General features: G+C 37.7%; 1 long non-coding RNA gene across 1 annotated transcript in view; it reads left to right on the forward strand.

The window, feature by feature from the left end:
• Positions 1-3,225: 3,225 nt before the first annotated feature.
• Positions 3,226-26,084, forward strand: part of LOC140682403 (uncharacterized) — a 30,841-nt gene continuing 7,982 nt past the window's right edge. The window contains exons 1-2 of the long non-coding RNA XR_012054098.1: positions 3,226-6,640; positions 23,886-24,001. This is a non-coding gene — a long non-coding RNA (uncharacterized lncRNA). The remainder of the gene's footprint in view (positions 6,641-23,885; positions 24,002-26,084) is intronic.

Genomic DNA, 26,084 nt, shown 5'->3' on the forward strand with positions numbered 1-26,084 from the left:
AGAACTCAATCATGATGGACACCTTCTGTGGATATAGATTTTCTGTGTCTGCTCAGTTTGGACTTGCTAGTTTTGATGAGAAATTAGCATTCCTTTTGTCTTTCCTTTTACCACTAAAGGTTATTTCTCTCCATTTGATATCTTTGTATTTTTCTCTGTACAAAGAACTTGTGGGTGGATGGTAATTCTGACCAAGGCATTCAGAGAGGTGTTTATGCACTGAGAGCCCATGCCCTACTTCTAGCCAGGACTAGGGGAAGGCACAGACAAGCTGAAGCTGAGAATTAAATGCACTTTTTTACTCGATTTTCTTGTAAAAGACCCCAAACAGCTGACAGGACTGGTGATTTGTGGCTCTTTCCTATGTCCTTCAAACACCGCACACAGCCCGTAAGCCGGTGCCCCAGATCAGAGGAGAGCAATGCCAAGTCCTGCTGTGGGAGACCAGCGCTGCCCAGGGCTGCAGAGCCCTGAACCTGCCAGTCATCCTCAATACAAGCCAAGGCTTAACTTGTAACAGAAGTGAAGTTTATTACCCTCATGTTATTTCCTTTGAGAGACTTTAATGTAGTTGCCCTTCAGCACAGAAAATGAGAGAACAATCAGGTAACTTCAGCTTCAATATCAAAGGAAGCAGAAGGTGATATGAGATTCCACATACACCTCAAAACATGTGTAATATGTTGGGGTTTGTGACCAGTAAGAATGTTTTTTCTTTTTTGTAAGTGATGAACTTCTATTCAAGGTGCACTGGGACAATTGAGGAGTTAAAAGCACAGTAGCCACAGCTGTATATGCAGTTCTTCTACTAACTTCAAGAATGTTCATTAGACAGATTTTCACATCACTTGATAACTGTTTAAATCACTTTAAATGGTTGAAAAGTATTTTTTATGGTGGGGAAGGCTGGAGAGCCCTTTTATAGAGTAGTTAGGGAAAAATCCCATTACAACTGTTATGTAAATACTGTGAAATCAAATTAGAGGAAAGAAAATTGAAAAAGTGGGGGTAAGGGAATATAAAGAATTTCCTTTTCTCACAAACCTGGTAAAATGCTTCATCAACAATCTTCTCTCACAGTGAAACTTGCCCTGATTAATTTAATTATGCAAACATTAGTCTTTGCTTCATTTCTCAAAGTCACTGTAATGATCATACTGTCAGATTACAGAAAATGGACTAAGCATGTTATAACAAGTTATTTCTAAACCCTTTCTATGAGTTTAGATTAGAAATCTATTATTCAGTGGAATACTTTTTTTCTTTTTTTGGAAAATTATTGTTTCAGTAAATTACATGAAGGTACTCCTCACATTCTAAGATGCAGATACTTCTCCCCTGGATCTCTGTTCTATTTGATGTAAAAAGTAATATAAATTTCTAAACAGAGGATACCATTTTATGACTATCACAGTATCAAGAACAGCTCTTGTACAACAACTGGACAGCTGTACCCCAGAAATGCTCTGCCTAATACAAAGGGTGTACACAAAGGCTCTCTGTCTGTTGGCAAAATCATGGGAGAAAGTAGCCAATTGGGATCAATGTTTGTATGTTACAAGGAGATTACTCAGTGGCTGTAAGGGTCTTATCCACCTGCGAGGATTCACATATCAGAATATCTGCAGCATTTCACCGTGAAGCTTGCAGGTAAGACAGGTGAATGTGGAAAATGCTAAGGCTGGCCACTGGGAAATCAGAAATGTGCCTCGGTCTCATGCTGTGATGGTCTCAGATATGAGAAGCACAGGTATTATGAAAAGGTTGTGAACTGTCACCTGGACTACTTTGCTCACTTGCTTACTTCTCAGCTCCAGCAGAAATGTAATCTCATCTCTAATGCCTTTCCACTGCTTCTTTCTAATACAATGGGGTTCTTGATGGCTTTATTTGCTAAAAGATAATTTTGGGTAGCAGTGGATTTTAAAAACATTTGCTACTTACTGATAGACTGGAATGGCTTTCCAACACATTTGCTGCTTACTGATGAACTAGCTCTGAGGCAGGACATTTATCTTCACTTGCTGCCTTTCTACAAGTTAAGAAATAAATCCTCATAAGGGAACTGAGTGTCTGTTAATAGAAAACTTAGTGGAGATGCTGACTGTTTTTTCCTAGTGAGTTTGATTTATGAGGACTCACCTTCGGGCAATAGGTATGACTGTTGTTTATTTACATGCATTCCTCCATTCAAGTACTTGTATTTGTACTATTTAATGAGCATATGTACTTGCTAAAATGTGTGTGCTTGCTTACGCCAATAACAGAAGATCAAAGTCTTATTTTAGAAAGCTCTGGAGGTCAGATATGACAAGGCAGCCTGCTCCCCTCACTTGCCCAGTACTCACTGCCTTGGCCTTTCCTTATGAGCTTCATTTTGCTGGTTTGGGAAAACCACCTTCCGACATACTGGTTAGAGTTGTGTAAATATATACACATCTATATTGATAACAACCAGACATTCTTTAAGGTTGAACATTAAAAATAATAATACAAAACAAAAGGGGCTCCTTTGACAAAAATCACACCAGAGAAAAATTCAACTTTATGGTCCATGTGACATAAAGTGAAATATTAGCTGTAATGAAAGTTGTTGGTTTTTTTCCTGATTACTGTAATTTTTCACAGCTTCTAGCTATAATGCACAGATTCACATCACTTTTGACTAGAAAAATAGCCTTGTGCATTGCAATGTCCCTTCCTTGGGACATAGGAGATTAAAAAGCATTTTGTGAGTAATAAGTCTCTTCCATGCAATAACACTTGGAACAGTCTGCATCATAATTAGAGAGTCATTTAGATTCATTGATGGTATGCAATTATGGTTTTCCCTTGTCTGATTTCTCTGACCTGTGCTTTAAATTGAACTTTACAATACACCTCCCACATTAGGCATTATAATTCCCATTGACTGCTGATGTATTTTCCATGGTATTTAGGAGATTTCTCAAAGGAATACTGCAAATCCTGTAAGTCAAAAATAGCACAGTGCAATAAATAGCCATCTTTAATGGCATCCATTATTTCCCCAAGATGTAAAGTCTCAGGGGGCGCGAGTCCAACAGAGATTAGCCCTAAATCCTTTATAAATCTGCCTCTATTTGTTATGTATCACTCCTCGCCTCACAGGCATTTGAGATTGTTCCTCACTTAGCACAACAGCTCTGCACAAATGCTCCTTCCATTTGGTTTTATCTTGAAGTCCTGGAAGAATTTCCTGATTGATGATAGCATGTTCAGGCAGTGGACATTAGTGGGTTGAATTATTTCTGCTAGCACATTATTTGTCAGAGTTTAGGTCAACACTTATCTTTGGCTCCAATAATATTTCTTTTTATTTTAATCGGTTCTTCTGTCCTTGTGTTATTTCTATCAAATCTGAGATTAATGATACAATCTGCTTTTCTTTGCTGTTAGTACCTGAGCACACCAAGCAGGAGCTATGACAAATAAGGCTCTAAAAGACTCCTGAGCAGTAGCTAAGTCTTGCTAGCATGATTAGAGTGGGGTACAAAATACATGGGGAATTTTATGAGTCATTTAAGAAAAGATAGTTTTAAAACAGCTTGAAAATATTGGAGATCATTGACGTAATAAAGATATAAAAACCAAATCCATTTTTTATATTCATCCAAAGAATATATAGCTGCATTATAGCTGAAGTTATATGTTACAAATGTACCAGTGGATACAGAATAGCAGGACAATTCCAGCTATAACAAGAGGAAAAAAAACAGAACTGAGGATATTAACACCTCATTCTGTGCTGTTCTGTGGCTCATTTACCACCCCATGATACTTAATCACGATGAAATGCCATAAAGACACACTGAAAAAAGTGAGATTATAACTGGCTCTCAGTAGTTTTCAAGTAGCTTTTACTAGAAGCAAAACTTCTGCTCTGAAATGCTTTCATACAGCCGATAAAATTCTACAGTGTCCAATAAAAATTCTGCCATTTTTTCTTGATTCCTTCTCAAAATGTCGCTCTGTGCTCACACTAGATCATCTGAATGGGGGTCTACAGCAGCAAAAGGGTGAAAATAAGTAATTTGAATGTTATGTTTAGTCTCCCTGTAATCATCATTTATTGCATAACCAAAATTGTTTATAAAGTCAGACACCTATCTCTGAACACTGATGTGGAATTCCCTTAGACTGTGAGGCCAAAAGAGAGCAAAAGAAGAAAACACCAATGAAACGGAGATGGCATGACAGGGGAGAAGAACACTTTTTCCATCCCTTGGAGGAAAAAAAATCGGATCTGATAACAGCTTTCTCTGCACACAAGGCAAAGAGTTTCTCCAATTTCAAAAATGGGAAGAGAATTTGTGTATTTATCATGCCTGCACAACCACTACAAGAGGAGGTCATGGAACTTGTTGAGAAACAATCTATTTAATCTTTAAGGCAACTGGTGATTGATTGGACAACAAGGGTGCACTCAATAGTGCACTCAAAGATGTTTGGAAGGTTGAAAAAGAGGGAATCTTCTTTCTGCATCCATGAGAAATGTTAGCAAAATAAATGATTCAGGGGAATTTTTGAGATTTTTAAGATCTGAATTACCATTCCAATGGTATTTCTACACTTCAAAACATTTTGGTCTTATTGGCTGTCACTTCACTTCTAGGATTCTCTTTTTCATATATTTAATCCTTTAGGTAGATTACTAATTTGACAATTAACAAGAAAGGGTTTAAATTAATATCTTGAAAGGTTCACTTGTATTAAATAAAATACTTGTTAGATAACATAGATTCCAGAGGATGAACAGATACTAAAGAATCAAGGTATAAGTCTTGCAAATATGTAAAGTCACGCTTGCATGCATGGAACCAAGCTCTTCTTGGTGGTGCCAAGCAACAGGGCAAGAGACAGAGGGAAGAAACTGATGCACAAGAAGTTCCACCTGGATATGAGGAAGAACTTCTATACTGTGCACTTGTGACTGAGCACTGGAACAGATTGTGCAGAGACAGGGAGTCTCCTGCACTGGAGATATTCAAGAACTGTCTGGACACAACCCTGTGCCATGTGCTCTGGGATGGCCCTGCTTGAGCAGGGAGGTTGGACTGGATGACCCACTGTGGTACCTTCCAACCTGACCCATTCTCTGATTCTGAAATTGCCTACAATGCAGCATGTGTTTGCAAAAATGGGGTTTCAACAAGTTTCCATGGTCTCAGGAAAGTAAGGAAAACAAATTTCCCTCTGGGAAATTTGAAAAGTTATGTTATAAGAAGACAACTGAAAACAGATCTACCTAGATGAATGTTTTTTTTTTTATTTGGTAGAATTGTTCAGTAATAAAACCCACCATTTTATTTGCTAAGCCATTGATAACTTTGAAAAAAATAAAGCAAACTAAATGAATAAGTGTACAAAACTTCAAACTTTGAATTATTTACTATATGCAGATAGAAAATCCCCAGGAGGGACTGGAACAGTTGTTGTCTGAAGGTTCAGTTCACTCAGTTAATAAGAGCTTCTGGTGATTTGGTAGATATTTGGAGGAAAATAGATCTGGCAACAAGCCTGAAGATATTTCTTTAGCTTCAGGCTGTGAAGAATGTGGCACGCTTATTTGCAAAGGACAGAAGGAAAGAGAGACTTTAAAAAAACCCAAAAAAACAACTAATAAAACCTCCCAAAATAGATAAACTCATGCTCCGTTTTCAAAATTTCTCAGCTTGAAATACAGTGAAGCACATAATGTCCCTGTAGCTACAGCAGGCTTCCTCATAAATACTGGTGACACACTGAATGCTTTAAGAGAAGGAATGGAAGTCATTAGATGTCTCATTAATGGCCTAGCTCTTGGGTAAGGCTCCTAACAACTGCCGGAGCATGAAAAGACACCCTGGCAACTGCTGATCTGCCAAAAGATTTCTTCCTCCCCTGCTATTTCCATCGGATCTTTTCTTTAAAAACAGAGAAGAACTTGAAATGTAAGATATCAACCGCAATATGAAAGATGCAAGACCTAAGTATATTAAGCAAAGGCCTTGTGAAAGCCAGAGCTTCTTTGCTGATACTTTTCCATTCTCATTCAGTAACATGGTGCTTTTTGTCTAAATTATGTGTGCAGGCCCACAGAAATGATAAAGTATGAAAACCAAAATGCTTTAAAAATCATTTTTATGATCTTTGGTTTCAGTAATTTTTTTTCTGATGTCTGTGACAGATGGCAAAAAACTGAGATAACACCACAACTGTGTGAGGCAGAAGTAAATGTAGATCTAAAATGACTGAAAGTGCTTGCAAAGATTAATTACAGTAGAGGGATATGCATGCCATAGCTGGCACAGTCTCTCCATATCATACGTAAGTATATTTGATTATATAAGTTCAAAAATAGCTTTTGTGCAATGACTCAGATGCCTTTTTATTTTTGATATGCATTAACTTTCATGAATTCCTTTGATGTAAACCAAACTCCACATTCTCTGCATCATCATTACGACTTCTTTGGATATTTTGTGGCAAAATGCAAGAATAAATATATTCTGACCGAGCTGCACTTTGACAAAATGGATCATTCTTCATGTGCCACATCCATGCTACAGCAGAATGATAAAATATACATTGTAACACAAAACAGGGACACCATTCTCCCACCTTCTGCATCAAAAAACAGGTAGGTTGCCTAGGAGAAGACTGTGTAAAAAAATATTCTATGTTAATGAAGGGTATGAATTTGTAATAAATCAGATGTTCTAGGATTACTATTAAGTCATGTTCTGCCTCCTATATGTAATGCAACTTATGCATTATGAAGGGAGGACTGACACATAAATTTTTATTTATCATAGTGTAATAGCATTGATATTGGAAATAATTTCAGGATCGATTTTATGAAAGCAAAAGAAATACTATTAAATGATTAACAGCTTCCTCTTTGGAAGGAGAACAGCCACTTTGAAGATACTAGGTACAGAAACACAAGGAACAGTCTGAAGATGCAAGAGATCATAGTGTCTTTGGGATTAGAGAGGATGTTAACTTTGAAACTCAGATCCCTTGCACAATGTTTCTGTATTATATTTTGCCCCTGAATGGTCAGCTTTTTCTTTCTTCATCTCTAGGAAAAGGGGAAGAGGGTGGCTTTATCTAAATTACAGTCAAAGTACTTTGTGGAGATGAAAACGAACTGCTTCTACTCCTCCAGGGTTCCTTTGCCTTGTCAGCACCATTACCTAGTTTGGAGAATGTGTCTCTGAGATTTCTACTTTGGGTGAAGAACGGGGAAGGATGTTGTTCTACTCTATCAATTGTAGGTCTAAAATATCATGACAGAAAATGGAACTGCTGTCCAAGATCTGGCCCAGTGGTACAATTTTTTAGCTGTGCAAATATCTGCCGTTGCCCCAGTTTCTGCTCAGCTGAACACTGTTCTGCTGGTCAGAGTTTCAATGGTAATGTCACCCTCCTTACAGGGAAGACAATTTTAGTGAGCTGCACCTTTATTTTTCCTTCTACCATTGTTACTAAAATACAAGACTTGGAGTCAGTGATATTTTTGGAGTGGGATGAGGAAAAAATAATAAAATTATAGAGGTTAGTCATTTTTCAGTATAACATCTCCATGCTTTCATGTGAAGTGTCTTTTATTCTTCCTATACATGTGATACCCTTTTGACTATTCTTCTTCCAAGAAGAGAAAACATTATTTGTACCTTGTTGTGAGAGAAATCAGCACAATCTCTTTTTCTTCCATTTGGAAGATTAAATAGTGCTTTTGTTGAAACTGGTAAAAATTGCACTAAACTGATCTGCTTCATACAAAATTCCATCACGTGTTTTAGTGCTAATAGGCTTTATTTACCTCAAAGTTGAAGGTTGCACACCTCAAACTTGAAGGTTGCACACTCAAGAATGCACTCTTGCATGCATTGCCTGAACTCTTATATTTTCTTTGCTTTATTTGCTTCCAGGTACATAAAGAAGCAAATATTTCCTCCTTTTGCAGGAGGAGGAGTAAAGACCATTACTTTGGCTATTTAGACATGAAGATAATTTGGCTTAAACACAGTTGCCAAAAAAAAAAAAAAAAAAAAGAGACAGGAAGCAGGTCAGATATAACTCCATTTTGTTATTAAAACAAAGCAATGTTGACTCAGGGAGAAGAGGTCTATTTAGTATTCCCCTAGCATGCTGTACAGGATACATCCAAGGGACAGTTCATCAGATGCAAAGAATGTTAGCTCCCGCCAGAATCACACAATACTTGAGCCTAACAGGTACCTCGAAAGGCCATGTAGACCAATCCCCCTGCTCAAAGTAAGGTTATCTAGAGCAGATTGCTCAGGACCATGTCTACTTTTTCACAGCCTGCCCAGACAATTTGTTCTTATGTCCAATCATCCTTACAATAAAAAAAGTGATGATTTTATTTCTTATCTTTAAACAAAACTTCCTGTATTTCAGTTTGTGTCCAGAACTAAGCCTAAAATTGATTGTGTCAAGTGCACTACATAGATAACTTCCTAGACTTTGCATTCTTTTCAGTTAACCAGAAAAGCTTTTTCCTTGTCCATCAGAGTGAGATTTCCTGAAGACCAATCAGCTCTTTCTTTCCCAGTGGGATCTCATATTGATATTGCTGACTGGAGTCTGAATCAGAATGCAAAGGATATGTAAAGCAAAATGTGCCTTTTACAGTGGCTGCAAAAATTGCAGGTCTTTTGGTCTAGAAGCTGGGAGGTAATATAGTGAAAGACTGGTCTGAAAAAAAAATTAGGGAAAACTGGAAATTGCCCTAAATCATTCCTCATCAGAAGTCGAGCTTAAGAAAAATAAATAGAACAGGGTGGACTAGACAGAACAGATAATTTTGATATCCCAGAATCATTTTACTGAACACTGATGATGGAAGTGAGTCATTTTACTCACTATGACTCAAAGACATTTCAGATAAAATCAAGGTCTGTAATCTCTCTGCCTGGAGTAAATTATATTTGAATGGCAATAAGAAGATAAATGCTATTTATAAAAATGAGTGAAATCAGTTAGTATGCTGATTGGCTAGAAAAAAAAATCAAAGATGGAAATGAATCTCTGCAAATTTAGAAAAATGTCTTTCAGTTCAGTTTTGTGGAATACTGTGTGCCAGTAGTTTGAGCTATAGATATCACAGGTCTCTTTACCTTCTGCCTTGTGCCTACAAGAGACATGTACATGTCTCCAAGATGTATGTGCTAGCCTGCTGCTAAAGTAGAAAAGCAGTTTTCACTTATTTTCCAATAATGAGTTAAAGACTTCAGCTAAACTCCTTGCACATTACTCATTGACTCACATTGCAGTAATTTTCAAGCAGAGTGAAATATCAGAGTGGAATTGCAGTTCCCCAATAAAGAAAAAAAAATTCATGGATCTACAGTCTTCCCTCTTACTCCTGTGCTACTGGTAACATGTGCCATTACTTTGAGGTTATTTCTGAGACTGCAATTATATTCTTGTACCTTGATTTTAACATTGCATCAGACCAGTATGATTTTAAAGGAATTACATCTGGGTATAGTATTTAATTTACTCATTGCTGTTACTGGGATGTTTTGTGTTTCCTAAAGTAAAGAAGAAAGGGAGACATATTTCACTACTAATTAAGGAACATGGTGAGCAGAGAGGACTATCTTCCTATTGTTCTAAGTGTTTGGTGAGATTTTCAGTGCAACAATATCCTTCCAGATAATTTAAGTTTCTCCTCTCCTCTCCTCTCCTCTCCTCTCCTCTCCTCTCCTCTCCTCTCCTCTCCTCTCCTCTCCTCTCCTCTCCTCTCCTCTCCTCTCCTCTCCTCTCCTCTCCTCTCCTCTCCTCTCCTCTCCTCTCCTCTCCTCTCCTCTCCTCTCCTCTCCTCTCCTCTCCTCTCCTCTCCTCTCCTCTCCTCTCCTCTCCTCTCCTCTCCTCTCCTCTCCTCTCCTCTCCTCTCCTCTCCTCTCCTCTCCTCTCCTCTCCTCTCCTCTCCTCTCCTCTCCTCTCCTCTCCTCTCCTCTCCTCTCCTCTCCTCTCCTCTCCTCTCCTCTCCTCTCCTCTCCTCTCCTCTCCTCTCCTCTCCTCTCCTCTCCTCTCCTCTCCTCTCCTCTCCTCTCCTCTCCTCTCCTCTCCTCTCCTCTCCTCTCCTCTCCTCTCCTCTCCTCTCCTCTCCTCTCCTCTCCTCTCCTCTCCTCTCCTCTCCTCTCCTCTCCTCTCCTCTCCTCTCCTCTCCTCTCCTCTCCTCTCCTCTCCTCTCCTCTCCTCTCCTCTCCTCTCCTCTCCTCTCCTCTCCTCTCCTCTCCTCTCCTCTCCTCTCCTCTCCTCTCCTCTCCTCTCCTCTCCTCTCCTCTCCTCTCCTCTCCTCTCCTCTCCTCTCCTCTCCTCTCCTCTCCTCTCCTCTCCTCTCCTCTCCTCTCCTCTCCTCTCCTCTCCTCTCCTCTCCTCTCCTCTCCTCTCCTCTCCTCTCCTCTCCTCTCCCTCTCCTCTCCTCTCCTCTCCTCTCCTCTCCTCTCCTCTCCTCTCCTCTCCTCTCCTCTCCTCTCCTCTCCTCTCCTCTTCTCTCCTCTCCTCTCCTCTCCTCTCCTCTCCCTCTCCTCTCCCTCTCCTCTCCCTCTCCTCTCCCTCTCCTCTCCGGCATTTTCTTTCTCTCATTTTTCCCCACGCTAAAGAACCCCAGGGGGTATATAATTGTGTCCAAATCACCTTTTATATATGGGAAACACCATCTATGTTCATCAGTTTGGGTTATGCTCCAGAGCAGATAAATTAGTGCAAAGCTTCAAATGATGCATATTAAATTTGTAGATTTATAACTTCAAGAATTTATTCTTGAACATTTGCATCTGAAGTGGTGATAAAACCCCCAAATTATGTCAAAATAAAAATGTAAACTAAATCAAGTTGTGCTCATCACACAAATGAGGACAATGATCCTTCCAGATCATGATGAAGATTTTGCATCTAGCCGTAAACATCCAGGAATCAGATTAAAATTTATGTTACAGGTGTTACATCCTTGTCTCCAGTAATATCTTTCAGGATTTTTTTTTCCTCCTCCTCCCCAATGTGGCTAATCATATCTACCTATATAAATGCTGAAAGAATGTTTTTGTTCATTTGCTGTACTTCATTATAGAGTGAAAGGAACCATGGATAGACAAGATTATTAGCCAAAAAAAATCATATACTGGGTTGGAGTCAGAACTTTTCCTCTGTACAAGCAATACAACTGTTGCTTTTGGAAAAAAACATTCTGATACAAGAACTAACCCTTAAAAGCCAACCTTTAAATCTAATTTTTTCTCATTTGTGTCGTTGTTTACTATCCATACCATCTCATGCTTTGGAAGGTAGTGTGATTTTCTCTCTTGTTTATCCTTTTTTTTTTTTTTTAATTTTTTAACTTTTCTGCATTGATTTGATAGAGCTGCTGTAATAGTCTTGGAGCATAGTCTTAGAACATACTAGGTCTTGATGTTTCTCATAAAAAGGATTTTGTAGTCCCTGTGTAGTTGTTCCAAAAAGATTGCTTGTAGATTAATTATATTGTGCTCCATCTTAATTTGAACTGACTCTGTCAGAAAGTGGTAGATTTTGCCTACAAAAATGTATACAGATTTTTTTTTTAATTTTGAGTGATTCAATTTAAAAGTTTGAACTTTGTCAACAACCATTTAATTTCAAGTGAAATAATTCAATGTTACAACTTAAAAGCATGTTGCAGCTTAAAAGATGTTACAACTTAAGCAGCTGTGAATTATTAAATCAGATATATACTATACCAACTTTTGGAAAAATCCAGTATAAAGTATGTTTTGATGCAGAGAAATACTGGGTAAAAATGTAAATCAGGTTTGATCATTAAAACACTTCTGGTGTTTTTCACAGGTCTATTTTTTTTTGAGGTTGAATATTGTTCAGTATATAATAATCATTATCAATGAGAATGTTTGGGGGAGTTTTCTGTAATAAACAGAATGACTCTCTGTGTTAAACTCAGGAAAATTATACTGCTCTTACTATAAAGAATAATTTACCACTAGAATCACCATACACTGCATAAAGGTCTGCTCTGCCAAGATAACATCACTAAATTTCTGTTCAAATTTCTGGAAAACCTCACAAAAGTCTAGGATGCCTAGTCATAAAATAGAGCAGCAGTGAAGTGAGAATGCAATGTCCTAACTGCAGAGGTGCCGTATTCTGCTTGACCCTGTAACTCTGGTTCTGCTCCTGTTGTTCCAAATATTTTCCATCTATGTGATCCCTTCATTTCCCCGTTCTAATGAGGAAGGGTTAAATTGCTGCCCTCTGAGTACTGTTAGGAGTCTGTGGGGAGAGTTGATAGAGAAGCAAATCATATTGATGGGTAAGTGCTCTCAACTGAACTGCAGCTAATCTGCTGATTTTCCTTAGCAGAAGCAGGAGAGGAAGCCAAGCCTGGGGCACCAGCATTAAGTCATGTCTAGGCTAGGGCAGGTCTAATCACTCCACTCCCCCTTTTCCAGCGTCCCTGCTTTAACAGGAAGGACAGCACCATTGTTCCCTGGGCTACAGAAGGCAGTCTGACACGGGATGCAGCCAGAATGGGAGGTTCCTGACCCACACCTTCCTGAGCTGAGCTGATCACCTGCAGAACTGCTCTGAGGGACCCAGAACAGCCCTGATTGCATGCTTTGCCCAATATTCCCTTTTTTCCTTCTCACACATAATCAGCCCCTGCTGACTTTATTATTTTCCCCACTAGCTCTGGATTTACTGATTTTATGCCCTATTTGTTAATTCTGGTCTGGTGTGAACCCCTGCCAAGCCAGGACTCCCATTACTGTGCTTCCATGTTATTCACTCAAAGGGAATTTCTCATACTTACTTTAACTTAGGCATTTTATCCCAGTATTCACCCTTGTCTTAATAATTTTAGACCACTTCGTGTTTTGCCATCTACTTACCTCTGATTTTGTACAGTGTCCAGCAGACTCTCACATTTTTTCCTTGGTAGTCTGACCTCAGAACAGGGTTCCTAATCTGCATATATACCTGAACTGAGGGCTCACGTCTTGATTGCAGATAATTCCTTATGTAGAATCCCACAGTAAGTGTTTAACCTAATAAAATCTTGTGCTCATCATCTGCTTGTCTGCCCATGCCTGGGTATTGTACTCTGTTGGTGACACTGTGATAGTGACTGCAGACTGGCAGCCTAGGTAGGTGAACAAAATTTTGATCCCAGAACCGAAGAAGGGTTTATGCAGGTGTAATCAGACTAATTAGGAACTGAGATAAATAGTTATTGCTTCAGTGGTTAAGGGGTTGGTTGTATTTCAGAAATTTTATGAACCCAGGATGCTGTGATCTTATCTTCCTTGCAGGTCTTTGTGCCTCCTGTAGGGATGCAACCTGAATGCTGGAATTACAGTAGTGAATCAAAACAAAGACTGACTCAGTTCACCCCTTTGTGTATCTGAAAGTTTCAAAAGAAAAGGTATTTCAGGGGAATGTGCTGAATGAGATGAACATGCCTAAGTGTCTTAAGATCCCTTTAAGCCTTGTATATCAAGGTCTATTTCCAGCCTATGGATGACTCATTTTGTGTGCTCCCAGCTGCTAGACCATTTTCTGCTGCTTCACATCCTTCAGGAATGGGGAATACTAGCACTGAAAGCAGTATCCTTGGAACTAGTCAGTGCATTACCAGACCATTTTCTTCCTTTCTCTCAATTAGCATCTATGAACAACACATGGCGGTTTGGTATTTCAATCAATCTTTTCAATGCACATATAGCAGAGTTTTAATTAAAATTTTTCCTAAATAACATCTTTGGTGCTTGTCATAAAGTTCATGCTTGTATTTGAACTTGTAGTTAGTTCATTAGTGTCCTGAGTTATCTATTCTTCAGAGTAGTTTTATCCTGTATGTGTATGTATTTTAACTGAACTATCCACAGCAACAGCTTTTCCCCTCTGCTAGCTGGAAAAGCTAGAGGAGAAAATTAAACCTGACTGAAAAAGCTGATGCATTATTGTTTGGATGCCTTTAAAAAGTTGTGATAGGAATGCACTGAAATAAAAAAAAATTTCCCCTGCTGTGGCCTGTCCTATTCCTAATCATTATTCTTCAATGCTTTGAGCACTGATTATCATTACTTTGCCTCTGACAGGAATGGATGCATTTGAGGGAGGTGAGGTGAGCATATCTTAACTGTATTCACTGTGTTTTGCTGCTGACTGTCCTGGTAAAAGTGGGAGCTGTGGTACACTCTAACCTAGGGTTTTGGTTCTCACTGAGGTCATTCTTTTCACCCATGTCAGGTCATCAGCAATGCACCCTTAGGACGGAGAGGGAACACTTTACAGAAATGTTACATTCCCCAGGACTACAGCAGTTACAGGCTTTCGTTCTTGAGGATTTCATTTGTAACAAAAGCCTTTGTACAACTTTCTAAGAGTTCAAAGGAAAAAACAGCTCCAACAAAATCCTGTCCCTCATTAGCACAATGAACAGTTGTTTGTGCAATCATTTGATCTCAGCACAAGCATTGACAAAGAGCATTGAGAAGTAAACCAAGCCTTTTCAGAGGGTGTCTCCAGACAGGACAGGTGAAGAAGCTGATATCCTTATTAGAAGAGCAGTAAAAACTCTAAAGGATGCAGTAAGCAAAGAGCCAAACTGGACTTGTTTGTGGAAAAACCTCTTTCTAGAGGAACAGTTTTTCTTCTCTCATATATTTCCCATCTCACTAGAAAGCTGGCAGACAAACTTTTCTTTACATGAATAAGCTAATACTGCTCCATTTGACAGAGTTTACAGATTGTGCTACAATGAGATGTGGAATTTCATGTTCAGGCTCCAAACAGCCTGACACTACAGCAAATAGTGTATGCAAGTAGAGTTTTTTCATGTAAGGAAAAAAGAACATGGAGCAAGAGCTAATTAATTTTAAAAGAGAAGTAATTACTTTAAGGCTTAATTAAAAATTAACCTGCTTTAAGACCTACTGAGAAAATTACTGCAAACTGTGACTTAGCTTAATTTTGGCATAGCTAAATCACACACTCACTTGAGACAAAGAGGTTTCAGATTGAAGCAGGTGGGAGTCTTCCCCCTGGGCTTGTAGTGAAATCATGTTTAAGTAGACTGGGTTACTTCACATCCTAAACCTTCACATTCCTTCACCTAAGTACAATAGATATTCAAGGCCAGGCTGGATAGAGCCCCTAGCAACCTGATCTAGTGGATGGCATCCCTATCCATGGAGGGGAAGTTGAATCTAGATGATCTTTAACATGCCTTCCAACCCAAAAAATTATATGATTCTATGATTCTGTAATATAATCTATGAATGAGGTGCTCATCCTGTGCACCAGCCAAAATTATTCACTTTAGTCTACTAATGTGAGTGTTCACTTTGGGATGTGTGAGAATCCAGGGTCAGACATGACTGTTGATGGCTTTTTTGTTAGGGTTTTAACAGGTCCAACAGAGGATACTGACAAAAGACTGTCTCTCATATGTGTAACCTGCCCTCTGAATTAAGTGCTGCTGGAGTCTATTTTTGTAGTTAAAACAAACAAACAAAAAAAGACCCCTGAAGGGTTTTGATAGTGTCCCAGTAAGAAAGGGATTTAAAAAAGGAAAGATTAATCTTTTAGCATCTTGGGAAGACTTCTCTAACTGTAATAAACTGTATTTTCTTTCACATTGCTTAACAGGAAAATACCTTGGTAGTTTGTTGGGGATTTTTTCCTAATGAGAGAATTATGTCAACTGATTAAATATTCAGGATCTACAGAGATTTCTATGTATGTCAAAGAATTTGGTTTAAGAATAGTTCCCCAGTAATCTCTAGATGTAAAGCCTAAAGCCACACAAATGCAACAAATAATTATTACCCAGGCAATCTTGTGCTTTTCAATAACAGATAGCTTTGGCTTATTGCTTTTTTTCCTTAGGAAATAGTAAATTCACAATTACATGTAGTTCTAAAGATATTGTGTGGGCAAATACTTTCTGCCAAGAAAAGGTGAAAGACTATTGAAAAATGTTAAAATGTTCTAGTAGCTGAACACTCAAAATACTTTTGACATTTTTAAAAAGAAATAGTTCATCTTCTCATGCTGAAATGGCCTTTACTTTTTGAAGTAACTAAGTGATAAAGAGTGGGAGTTAAGAAAAAAGGTTAAGTAACCTTGAGACAAAACCCAGTGCTCATCTTCCAACAAACTCTAAACCTTAATTTGATCTGCATTATTATTTCTTCCTTGCATGGTTTTCATTTTCCTGAAACCTTTTGTTTTTCCTTTTGTTCTCCTCTTCTCTGACCCCTCTCCCAATTCAATACAAAAAAAGTTTTTTGGCAATCAGGCAGCTGCCTTGCCATGGATACAAAATAAAGAAATCAGATAAATAACTCCATGAGCATTTTCCAAGTTCACTCAATTCTGAATTGTCTTCAGGGGGGAAATGAATGATTTGGAGGGTGTAGGACTGGAGAAAGAGAGATTTTTTTCCCCAGCTTTGAACTACCATTGTAGAGCTTTACTACCTTTAGCATTCATACAATGCTAACTCTTCTTGAAATAACTCCTCTCCCTTTCCCTTTCCCTTTCTCTTTCCCTTTCCCTTTCCTTTTCCCTTTCCCTTTCCCTTTCCCTTTCCCTTTCCCTTTCCCTTTCCCTTTCCCTTTCCCTTTCCCTTTCCCTTTCCCTTTCCCTTTCCCTTTCCATCTGACTATGGAAGTCCTGGTCACTCCAAACACTGAAGAAAAATTGGGAAGGTTTTGTTTCCTGTGGTTTTTCAGGGTGACTGCTGTCTGTTGCTGGGGTACACTAATGGCTTCTGAAAACGTTATTCTAGTTGAATGCTCCAGCACTAATTTAGAATTATATTAAATTGAACCTGTAATATGTTTCCAATTCTGACATCCCTGTTCCACCCACCATTTCCTTGGCTTCAGCATTTCACTGCATTTTATGCTTCCTCTGTATGTTGGGTTGTGCCTGAGACAGCCTGTAGACTACAAAGGTCTTCCAAAATCTGTCAGTGCTGAAAACTTTATCACTGGCTTCCAAACAATTTTTTTAATAGTTTTACTAAATAAAATTTTCTTCATAAAGTGCACTTTTAGAGAATAGTAAAGGAAAATAATAAAGGGGACTAATATCTTGTATACTTAATTTTTTACTTAATTAATTTTTAGTGAGGGATTATAGTTGTTTACATATTATACCATATTTATTTTGCTTGTTTTCATGTATCTTGCTTTTATGCATTTGAGTTATATTTTAAAATTATAATATGTACACTGGCAGTACATATATGATTATACATCCTGCTGGTAGATCCTGCTGGTCTACATATCTACTAAAGTGGATTGAATTTATTTAATCCTAAGAATTTACATTTTTATGAAACCACTAAATTAAAATATAGTGACTAAATAAGTAAACTAAACTACGCAAGAATTCTGTTAGATAATTAATGCAAGGGACAACTTGAATTCAATCTTTTTGATTAAAGAATAAAACACTGCCACAAAGTAATTTGTCATATAGTAATGCATAAACAAGGAATTACAGGAAATGACTATCTGTTGCCAACAAAATACCATAAACTGAAAGCACCTTAACTCTATTGATTCTTCCCACATTGCTGCTGGTATTTTATTAAGGGACACATGACTGAGGTTCAGAACAGGTGATATAGATATAGGTACATCTAAAATCAGCTGAGTTACTGTATCATTTGCATACATACCTACTATAATTCTACTTTAATTTTACTTTAATTTCTAGTTTAATTTTACTAACAAGCATAATAATTAGCAGAGAAAATGTAGCCACAGAACCTTTAACTGAATTAGTAGTCAGAGCAGGTACCTAGGGTTTTCTGGCAGGCTTGATTTCCTTGCACTTCAGCCTGAATGACCTGTGTTCACTCAGTAGCTACATCAGGAACAAAATAGGTGTGAGGGTCTCTGTGCCTATGCTGTGCCTATACTGCATAGCCAGAGAGGATAATTTGGAAGGTAAATCTTGCAACAACTACAAACCCACTTAAAATTAGATTTTATCCTACAAATGTGTTCCATAACGGTGCTATGCCAGATTTTAAAACTGTTTTCTGTCGACAAGAACCACTTCCAGGCTATGACTATCACAAAAAAATGGTGGGAAGAGCTCAGCCTAGAACACAGAAAAAATATGGTTTATAGGTTAATGTAGCTAATGACAGCCAATGTCACGTGAGTTTGGCCTGATGAATTTTATCCTAGAAGACCCCAGACCACGTTCAGAACTACTAAGGTGTAAAGTAGGCATGATATAGATTATTAGCTACATACACATATACTGAAGAAACTTTGTTATTATTTAATTTTGATTTATTTTATTTTAAGTAGAGAATCTATTAAATTGTAGGGCAGACATCTAAAATTTAAACCCATGAAAAAACAACTCAAACGAATAATGGTATCAAATATTTGTAAGCATTCACAAGATAAGAAAAAGATTAAAAGCAGTCAACTGGATTCATATTAGCAAGTCAGATCAAACCAATCTGAATTCTTTCTTTCTAACCATGTGTTCTGTTCTGTATCTTAGCTCTAGTAAGGCTCTTAACAATAGTCCTCCTATAATAGTCTCAAAAGCAGCATGACCAGCAGGTCAAGGGAGGGGGCTCTACCCCTCAACTTCACTCTTGTGAGACCTCACCTGGAGTGCTGCATCAGAGTTCTGGCCCCAAACATGAAAAGGATGTGGCCCTGCTGGAGTAAGTCCAGAGGAGGCCACAAAGATGATCAGAGGGCTGGAGCCCTATCAAGACAGGCTGAGAGAGCTGGGGTTGTTCAGCCAGGAGAGAAGACTTCAAGGAGACCTTAGAGCAGCCTTCTGGTACCTAAAAGGGGTCTAAAAGGGAGCTGAAGAGGGACTTCTTACCAGGGATAGTGATAGGACAAAGGAAAATGGCTTCAAGCTGAAAGAGGATAGGATTAGATTAGATATTAGATCTTTTTCTGTGAGGGTGGTGACACACTAGAACACATTGCCCAGAGAATCTTGGGGATGTCCCCATGCCTGGAAGTTTTCAAGGCCAGGATGGATGGGGCATCAAGCAACCTGGTTTAGTGGAAGTTGTCCATACCCATGGCACGGGGCATGGAACTGGATGGTCTTTAAGACCCAACAAAACCATTCTAGGATTCTGTGAAGGTGCAGAAATTTGATTTACAGTGAAAGATTGATTGGATAACATAACTGAAAAATAAATACCAGAAGGTTCCCTGTCAAACTGGAAGGAAGCATCTAGTCAAATTCAGCAGATACATTTCACAGATGGTGTCTTTTATGTTCCGTAGCTTTATTACTGATGTAGGCAAAGAAATTAAAAGCATTACATTTACCAACAATTAAATTTGGAAATTTTTATAATTTGCAATGATATTTTATTATGTGTATATATATATAGATAGATATAAACATTATAGGTGTGTATACATATATATATATATATATATATATATATATCATACATATAATGATAAAACTTTGACATTAAAATAAAAGCTCAGTGAAACAGGTAGAAGTATTCAGATTCACAAGGAGAAAGTTGGAACAACGGAGTAGGTAGCTGCTCTGAGAAAGGTCTCTGGGAATTGCTGTGGATCACAAGTCAAATGAACCCTTTAATGCCATGCAGGTACAGAGAAGATTATTGTACTCAAATATGTTAGGCAGAATGGTGGAAAAATTCTTTAGTAATGTTTCCCACTGGTAGCATCTAACCCCATTTGCTGTTTCAAGAATCATCTCAGGAAGACGTAGAACAATTAAAATGCACTAAGAAAAACTAAAATCCCTTGACTAGAAATACAGAAAGTTTTATTTGGGTTTTTAAGCTGTTTTAGTAAACAGAAGAAAAATCTGATGGGAATATAACAACAGGCTTTCAACATGAAAAAGCTGTTGCAAAGAAAAGGGAATAATCTATTATTCATGTCCAAAATGGGTAGAGAACAGAAGTAATAGTTTCAAGCTGCAGTAAGAAAGATCCATGTTAAATGTGAGAAAAACTTTTCACTTTCTAAGTGAAGCAGTAAAAGAGATTGTGCAGTAAGGCTGCAGAGTCCCATCACAGCAGGTTTGTGAGAGAAGGTAATGAAGGAATTGAAGGTAGTTAATACTTTCTCAGTAAACACTGAGGATTAACTAAATAACATCTCAAAGGCCCTCCTGTCTTTATGAATGCCTTATATTTACGGGCTTTTTTTGCTTTAAAATAAAAGTTTTAGTATTCTTCTTTTTGTTTTTGTGAGGTGAGGAGAAAATTCATTATCTAAGTCAACATTTTATAGAAACATAAAATGGATTGTGTAGTAAGTGACCATAAAGATCCATCTAGATCCAACCCCTCCTGCCATGTACAGGGACACCTTCCATTAAAGCAGTTCGTACAGAGTGCCATCCAGCCTGGCCTTGAACACTGCCAGGGATGGTGTCTCCACATGATGAAAAGTTTCTGGGATTTTTTAGGGAGGGAGTTGTTAGATGAGGTTCTGACAGCCTCATATCTGTAGTTGTAGAAGTTCATTATGCTTTATGACATATTCATTATGATATCTTCTCTTTACATGTCAATTGCAGAAGGTAGAGATGTTGCAGTTTTCGTTACAGCACATTCAGTGACAAATGAGAGGTTGGAATTGTCTGCTGGCTTAGATTCCTAAATTTTAGGAGGTATCTATGAACAGTATAGGCTCCATGGAATATTTAAATTACTTTTTTTTTTAAAGCTTTTGATTGAATAGACTTCTGTGCTAAATTATTAATCAAAAATGCTTGTCTTGCATAAAGTTTTATGTGTTTCTAGATATTTATTTGAAATTAAAGGTACAGTAGACAAAGAATATCTTGGTTCTCTGACTGCTTTTGGCAAAAGCAGTCCCATGTTGCAGCCTGAAACATAAGACAGTAAAAGATACATTTGTTTTTCAGGTATGCTCAGTGTCAACAGAGACAATGGGGTGCAGTTGCAGCTGGAATAAAATTAGTCTTCTATAAATTACATAAAGATCACTGGATGAAAATCTGTAGAAAAATATGAACAAACCATTGCTTACAAGCTGATGTAAAATTAATCAGATTTTAGACCAAGGTTCAACTGTCAATATATTGTTGAACTACAAATTACTCTTTCTTTTTAATAAAAATATCTTGCTTTTCATCTATCTTTTTCGTTATTTTTTATTTTTATCTAACAGAAAATACCCAGAGAAAATATGCAGGCTATAAAGAGGAAAATCCTAATTCAGTGTTCTTAAGGTGCAGCATTTAGTACTAAATTTTTCATGTAATGAAATAGAAGCCAAAGGGCAATTACTTGACTTTATTTTATTAAAATAAAGTTCTGCACAGTCAGCTGGCAAGAAATCTCTTTTTCAGCATTTTACTATCATTCAGTGTCTTAGTATCATTGCAGACAGAGTTCAATCAAGAATCCTGACCTTTTTTGGGTCAAAAAATAGAAAAAGAAAAAATAAAATAGAAAAGGAAGTAAGGAGGTGGTGGGAGAGGGGGAAAGAACTATTATACCTCAAATGTAGTCATAAAAAATCTCACCCAGCAATTTCAAATAGTGGATAAAATTTTGCTTTTCTATTACAGCATAAAGTGTTTCAACAATACAAAGCAGCTTCCAGGTGCTCTTGAACAATGACAGATAACTACTGTTATTGGATCACCAAGCCAAGCTGATATCCAAGGCTTCTGATGGTGTTTGAATTTGCAGCTACCAGAGCTGTCTGACTCATGGGAAATAGTTAAAGGGGGATAAATATATGCTCAGAGCAGGCAGGTGTTTCTTGTACAATCCTCTCTGTGCTCCCTTTATTTTCTTCATCCAGTTTGATTGCCACTTGGCTTCCTTTCTCCCAAATCCTTGGCTAATCTCTTCTATGTAGGCTCTTTTGCCACCCTTATCACCACAGCATCCAAGTGGCTGCCAGTAGCGCATTAAGTTACGCAGTAAGATGTCACACGTGTCTCCTGGTCTCTTTCATCTGCTGTCCAGAGGAAAAAAGAACCTGTGTGGACAACAGGATGTTTTAGTAGGATATTAATTCTTCTTTTCCTTTTGCTATGTATACTATAATGTTTGAAAAATCTTGGCAGAAAGATTTTTCATTTGAGGTGAAAGCAGAAACTGTCACGTACACTGATGAATTGGTGTGGATAGTTTCCTAAAGGTTGATGACCTTTTTCCCCTCCCCCAGCAGTGGCAAACATAATTAAGGCTGAAATATCATCCACCAGGACAAAACAGAATGTCTTTCCAAGCAAGGTTGACTGGAGCCTTCTTTTCTGGGCTTTCTCTGAATCAGAGTAAATCCATTAGTATTTCTATGCCAAGAAACCCAGTCAAACAAAAGTGCTTGCACTGTGCCTCTCCAGAAGCCCTGTTCTGTAATGTGTGCTGGCCTGATTCAGGTATTCAAAAATGCAAATTTAAGCTCCCAAATATGAAACTTGAAATGGTGGTTTTAATGATTTGCTTCAAAGTGAGTTTTCAAGGTCACACAAATATCATTTACTGAAAACAACACAAGTAATTATGGACCCAAATTTGTTTCTGTGTTTCCCTGGGTACTTAGGAGCTGTGGAGTGAAGCAAAGCTGTATTCCTACTTCAGACTGCAGCTCCAGACCACATTAAGTAGCTCACAACTGCCTGCCATGTTTGAGCTTTTCCTACCTGTGCAAAGAGATCTCTCCGGTCTTTCTCCACTCTTCTGGGTCTATGACTACTTTGAGGTCAGAACAGATTGTGGGTCTGTCCACCCATACATCTAAGGAGAGATAGCACAGAGGACTTGCTGCAGTCCAAGAGCTGAACTAGCAGCTTACTTGTGATTAATACTCTGCAAAGTTTCCACAGTGATCACCAGCTGACAACCTGCTACTTGAAAGAAATTCAATAAAATAGATGCCTTTGTAATCTCTGTGGATTAGCACCTATCATAATTAAATTTATAGTCTAACACCTTAGCAGACACCTAAATTACTTTCATTACACTTATATCTGCTATCCATGATGAGTCAAGCTCACACTTTAGGTAATGCAACCTTCTCTTATACCTTTCTGGGATTTGTTTGCAAAGTTTTAAACACAGGAAAAGTTTCCCCATGATGAATAGCACCAAAGTTTGTTTTTAATGGCTGTCACCTCTTGTTTGCAAGGGAAGAGCTACCACTTGCACTGTCATTTATATGTAATAAACCTACCCCATTACCCAGTCACTGATTTATTTTTATTAAATTTTTAAAACAACAAATTACGCTTCTGAAGCACAGAAGGCAAAGATTGTTCTGAAGGTAAAGCTTCAACCAACTTTGGTGGCTTTAACAGACTTCTGAAAATACTTAGTATTCAATATCCCATTTCCATACATCATTCCTGCTGAGCAAAGCAGCAAGGAGAGCCTTTTCTAACAATGATTCTTTTAGGGATCTATTTTACTCATAAGGATTTCTGGAAGAAAGCTTCTCTTCAGTGGAAAATAGTTATGAGCTGTTAGCATACTCCAATTCACTTTAAACTCATTTTGCATTCATCTTTAGGATTACTGTTAGAGAGTAGAAACAGGGAACAGCGAAGTGTGAAATTTATTGGGCGGCATCACAAAGCTGCTGTCTCTAGAAAAAGCGTAGCTGAATATGAACTGTTTCTCTGCAATTTAATAACTCACACAAATATATGTAGCCTTTAGTAAAAGAACCTCTCAAGACACAGAAGCCAACAAAGAATTGTTTTTCTTATCTATGTGTTGAATAAATTTGCCACATTTAATTCATAATTACTAACAAGGATGATTGAACAGTATTTCCATGTGCATTAAACTCATTTTCCATCTGTTTCAGTTTCTCACGTTAACATGATCAAGTGTGTTGAAGAGCTGAGATTCTTTTAATAGAAAGTTTAACAATCTCATGAAAATAGAGTATTATGAAGGATTTGGGTCATGCAACACAGAGAGGTAAGATATGTCACAGGGCTGACTTCTTCAAAAGATCAAATACATTATTTCACTGTCTAAGACTAAAGTAACCACATACAAACACACAAGAGGATTATTAAAGACACCTGGAAGTAAAATTAAATCACTCTTATTCAGAAACAAATTATGATAGCAGCGAGGTTGCTCTGCAGAATTTCTAACCTCAATAAGATGGCAAGAATGCTGAAACAAAACCAATTTAAAAGACAAGCACAGGCAAAAAGCAAATTATAATGTTTGGCCAAATCAGGTGAATGGTAACTCTCTGTTGAGTATCATTTTTTCATGTACAGAAATAAGATGTTTGTAATAACTTTTTCTAAAATAATTGCTGTCTCAAAAAAACCATGAGCATAACTGAAAATACTTTTATATCTGGCAAGCTACAAAATGATACTTTGTACCCTTGTCTAGGTTTAATGGCATATTGAAGTAATTTTTTCATCAAAATCTAATATCAGAAATTTTCTAATTCTTTATGTTGCACATTATATTTACTGCATCAATCAAGCCTATTTTGGTTTGGCAAATATTGGAATTTTCCATAATGTAGTTCTCTAATATTTTCAGTGCAGCTTTGCACCACAGAATTAGAGACTTCTTTAAGCCTTACTTTGGAGTATGAGTTTTGAACATTTTTAAGCACAGTCATTTTACTGTGATCATTTATGGTGAATGGAAATCAAATGATTTTCTTATGTATACTTTTAAAAGAAACATTTGTTGTCGAGTAGAATCATAGAATATACTGAGTTGGAAGGGACCTATCAGGATCAGTGAATCCACTCCTGGATCTCTGCAGGACACCCCAAGAGTCACACCATGTACCTGAGAGAATTGTCCAAAGGCTTCTTGACCGCTGTCAGGAATGGTGCTGTGACCACTTCCCTGGGGAACCTGTCCCAGTGCCCAAACACCCTCTGGGTGAAAAACCTTTTCCTGATATCCAACCTAAACCTCCCCTAACTCAGTAGCAATGCAGTTTTTTCAAAAGACTCGTCTTTCACCATCTTAATTAGAATGACTCAGAATGAAATCTGCTAAAATTAATTAATTAAGCATGTTAACACCTTTCTTTCCATATGCTGAAGTGAAGGTCTTCTTGCCCTTGCCTTTCCTAATCAGAGGGTTCTTTATGAAATGCTATTCTTAGATTTTGTAGCATTTTGTAGATGCTATTGTCAGCTATCCACATACATCTAACAAAATATAAATTTTTAATCTTTTTTTCCAACTAAACTTATGTTTATAGTCATCAGCAGGTCAATATTTTTTATGGGTCAAGACATCTCCTGCACTCCCCACTCACCTCCTGTTGTCGAGGTTTTAGGTTTTCAAGGATACAAGAGAGACTTGATCAGATGGGCTTGTATTTCTACTCTATCAATCTGCACCTACTACTTGCATTCACCTAAATGCCACCAAAACCAATCTTGTCTTAAACCAATTTTGTGTTTTTAGGTTATTCAGTCAGTCATCAGCTTTAAAAGAAGGGCATGTAAAGTATGTGACATAGTTTGTTGGGTCAAAATGTAAATGGAGGTCTTTGATAATGGAGGTCTTAACCCAGAGGGCTTCACTGACAGTGGCAAAGCATCCTCTTAGAACAATAGTTTGATTAGAAAAGGTATTACTGAGAAAGTACTTATTTCCAATACTTTATTTGTTACTGCTTTTAGCACAAGCTCCTTTTGGCTGTGAACCTTCACTGCTACATCTTCTTCTCTTGTTGCCTCCTGCACTCTTTGCATCAACTTAGATTGTATAATTTAATCTATGTATCCTTTTCTAAAACTACTCATATTTTCACCTGTTGACACATGGCCCCGATTTTCAAAAAATCACTGACAATTGTTCAATCAAATACTTCTAATACAGGGAAGATATTCTTGCTCTTTTTAAATGCTGTGACTTGGATTATGGAGAAAGGATATTTTTGTTTTATTTAATAGAAAAATAAAGAACTAACATACAAAACCTCACAAAACTCAAGCATGGAATAATAGAATAATTTGGCTTGAAAGGAGTCTTAAATGTCATCTAGTTCCAACTTCCAAATATA

This window comes from Taeniopygia guttata, chromosome 2, assembly GCF_048771995.1.
Source record: "Taeniopygia guttata chromosome 2, bTaeGut7.mat, whole genome shotgun sequence".
Taxonomy (NCBI): domain Eukaryota; kingdom Metazoa; phylum Chordata; class Aves; order Passeriformes; family Estrildidae; genus Taeniopygia; species Taeniopygia guttata.